We start from the raw sequence: 3,864 nt of genomic DNA on the forward strand, positions 1-3,864 counted from the left end.
CCACACCACCTGGCATCTGGGGATCAGCCCTGAGTTGGCTCTCTGAGTTCCAGGGCTTTGTCTGGGCTACTGGAGACAAGAAAGACCCTAGGAGGTTCCCAGGGCCTGGGTGGACTTTACAGTAGCAAGTCAGGCCATTCCCCTGGGGTGCTGGCTTTCCTCTACAGGGGCCAGGAGGGGTGTCACTGGTGAGGAGACAAGACTTAAGGGGTAGAAGTGCAGCAGGAGGAATGATTTTGAATATCACAGAGGAAAATATCTAGAGGTGTTTGAATTACACTGCTGGCCAGCAGTCCAAAGGCAAAGAGCTTTCTGCAAAAAGTTATCCATCAAGTCCCTGTGTGTAAAAGACAAAAGTTAGAGACACCCCCAACATTCAACAACAGCGGAGGGCTTAAATAACTCCTGGTTGCCCACTCAGCCATTCAAAGAGATGGTGACAAGCCCCTGTCAACGTGGAAAAATGCTTATTGTAAAAAGTAAGAGCTAAATGCTATACTGTGATCTTTCTAAGTAGAAACATGCTTATTGGAAAGAAACGGGAAAAGTAGAAACCTGAGTAAAGTTTTAACAGTGGTGTGGGATGATGGGTGGAGTAGAGTTCAAACACAGTTAAATTAGTTTTGAAAGACTATAATATAAAGATTAACAAACAGTTCAAAAACAAGCGTCATGGCAAAGAGACAAAGCATTGGTTTTCTGGTTACTTGGTAACATCCAAACAACAGGATCCACGGGCCCCAGGCCCTCAGGGGCCAAGGGCACTCTAGATGCTCGTGACAGTGTGTGGCATGACCCCCAGCAGGATCAGGACGGTGAAGTCCGAGCCCTGCAGGGAGGCTGGCTGGTGATCACGCAGGAGGACGGGCTATGATAACACCGCTTGGGGACAACCTGAACCCGGGTTGATGGAGCACAGAGGATGGGGCCTGGCTGGGCTCCTCACTCACAGGGAGGGGTGCAGGGCCAGCCCTGTTGTGGTCTCTCTTTTTCCTGCGTCTGCTGCATCTCCTGCCATAGCAGTGAGCGACCTGCACTGGGTGAGACCTAGAGCTGGAACAGGACACCAAGGCCTTGAGAAGCCCTTCCCGGAAGAAAGCAAACATCCCATCTGTGTGCCCCACCCTGAACGAGCACTGGTGTACCCCAGGTAACATGCGACACAGCTGGGGTCCCAGGAGCGGGACCCCTGCCCCTTCCTCTCTTTGCTGCATTTTCTCATGGGGAGTGGGGAGCTAGGTCAACCCCGGGAGGGGCCCAGTGGCCGAGAGAATGGCGTGCAGCAGGTGCTGCAGGAGGGAAGGTGCCAGGTAGAGGGGAGAGGGATGGAGGGCCCTCAGAGCTGGATCTAGAAGGGTCCCGGAGGCCCTGGGCTGTGCTCAGACCCCCACTCAGGGAGAGCACTCTGGGCTGGGTGTGTTGCTGGCAGCGGAGGTTCTGAGGGGGCAGGGATGGGTGAGGCCCAAGGTGGCTTCGGACCCCTGAAGGTCCATCCAGTGGGGGACTACACTTGTCCTGCCCGAACGCTGCGAGCGGAGGCCCCCAGGAGCTGGGACTCTATACCGAGAGGCCGGGGTTTGAATCCCGGCTCTGCTACCTCCTAGCTGTGTGGCCTTGAGCAAGTTATTTTAACCTCTCAGTGCCTCAGTTTCTCCAAATATAAAATGGCACTAATAAAAGTAATCCCTCTTATTGGGCTGTTTTGAGGATTAAATGAACCAGCATTGTGCCAGCACGGGGCAAGGACTGTCAACACTGCATGTTTGTCCAATAAAAATATAAACTAGTGGCCAGGCCGGCTCACAGGGGACCGGGCCTCCCCACCAGTGTCACTGACAACGTGGTGGAGCACTTGGCTGCAGGGGTGCCCTCCACCTTGGTGATGGGGTGGTCGTTGGGCCCCCCTCACCACAACCCCCCCCCAACTTGGCACACAAGGAGCTAGGTGGGCAGAGTTAATGCAAGATCGTAGTTGTGTCCAAATTGTCAACAGACCCCCATTAGTGGCTGCAGGAGTGTTGGGTGTGGCTCGGGGACTGATAAACATACCGAGGGGCCCCTGGCCAGCCTCCAGTGACGACAAGGCTGATGAGGGAGGCCTCCAGGGGGCAGAAGGGAGGGGCCCGGAATGCAGGCAGTAGGGGGTTGACAGAGACAGCAAGGGCTTGGAGGCCTCAGGAGCAATGAGGCCTTTCCCAGTCACTGGGTCTTTTTGGACTTCATTTCAGCTCAGTTCCATTAAATAAACATTTTAAAGCAACGGGATGTGCTCGGCCAAATGGGGGATGCAAAGAGAATGAACACAGAACCGTTGTCTCAAGGAGCTCACAGCTGATCTGGAGCAAGAGAACACCATCAACTCCACCAACCACCAGGCACCGGCAGCTCCCACACCAGCACCAGGAACTCTCGGCACCACCTCACACACTTATAACAGCCCCAGGATGGGCACAGAGAAGCTGAGAGGTTAAGCAGGCCAACTAAGGTAACGCAGCTTGTGAAGGGTAGTGGCATCTATGTCTGACTTTGGGGTCTGTGCCCTCAGCAACACATGTATTGTCTCCACTGGAACCTGTGAAAATAAAGGCAGGAACACATGGTATGTGTTGGGGAAGAGCCCCAAGCCTCAGTTTATTCATCTGTGAAATGGGCATAATGACCTCTAGTTTCGTGAGCGACACGGGATACTGTATGTGACAGGTTCTATTGTTTTTATGGGGGCCCAGAATAGGCAGTAACAGGAGCTGCCCTTGAAGGGTAGAAGCCCAGCGCTATGAGGCAGGCAGCAGGGCAGGAGGAACAGCATGAACAAAAGCCTGGAGGCGGGACATGTAACTGCTCCAGTTTCAAGCGGAGAGAAAGCAGGAGGTTTCAGGGCTGAGATGAGAAGCTGCTCAGCTCCTTTATCTTTCTTCTTCCCTCTGCACTCCTGGGGCAAGTTCTGCCGGCCTCCGTTGGCACTTTCTCCCTTCCAGCTCCCCCTCAGCCCACGTAGTCTGGCTTCTGCTCACATCACTCACTGGAAATACTTGCCAAGGTCCTCGGTGCCAGCCTATAGCCAGCCCGATGGCCATCCTTGGGTCTTATCTTCCCTCCTCACCGTCCTAGGCATGCTCCTGACCTCCTTCTCCTTGAAACACTACCCCGGGGCTATATCAACATGTGGACATGCACTCTCGGGTTTACTTCCCTCCATGCTGGACTCTTCCCCTCTGTCTCCTTTGCTGGCTCCATCCCCTGCGTGACCTGGATGTTGCTGTGGCTGGTCCTGGACCTGTTTCTCCAACACATTCTCACCAGGAGACTCATCCTTTCTTGAGGCTTACCCACTGCCTCCATGCAGATGTCCAGGCCACAATCTCTAGCTCAGCGTCCGCCCTGAGCACTGGACCCCTGTACCAGTCTGCCTGCTGGACGCCTTGCCTGCATGTGCTCCAGGCCATCTGAACTCAAAAGGAACCTAGGAGGACGCATCGCATTCCCCCAGTTGCTGCTGCCCCTTCTGGTCCCCTCTGCCAGTAGTTGGTGTCACTGATGCAGGCTGCCCAAGTCAGACCCTGGGAGTCATCCCCGCAGAGCTCCTGAGATGCCTTCTAGACTGCCCCACTGCACTGTGACCCCGCTGCCAGAAAGGCCCATGTAAAATGCCAAACAGCCCACATCACCCCCTGTTCAGAAGCCTTTAAAGGCTGTCCATTATGTTGGGGATAAGACCTACACTTCACTGCATGCCGCTCGTGTCCCAACCTCTTCACCGCACACCTTCCCACGGTCCCCAGGTCTCATGCTCCAGCCAGACTGAAATCATGGAGCAGATTTACCTTCCTTCACCTTAATCCTCCCAATCCTGGCAGTCCCTAGGGC

The 3,864-nt window shown here is 54.7% G+C and overlaps 1 long non-coding RNA gene across 1 annotated transcript; it reads left to right on the plus strand.

The window, feature by feature from the left end:
• Positions 1-399: 399 nt before the first annotated feature.
• Positions 400-2,616, plus strand: LOC137224811 (uncharacterized). The gene is made up of 2 exons (XR_010943511.1): positions 400-1,150; positions 2,229-2,616. It is a non-coding gene; the product is annotated as an uncharacterized lncRNA (long non-coding RNA).
• Positions 2,617-3,864: the final 1,248 nt, after the last annotated feature.

The sequence above is a fragment of the Pseudorca crassidens genome, chromosome 5, assembly GCF_039906515.1.
Source record: "Pseudorca crassidens isolate mPseCra1 chromosome 5, mPseCra1.hap1, whole genome shotgun sequence".
NCBI classification, from domain to species: domain Eukaryota; kingdom Metazoa; phylum Chordata; class Mammalia; order Artiodactyla; family Delphinidae; genus Pseudorca; species Pseudorca crassidens.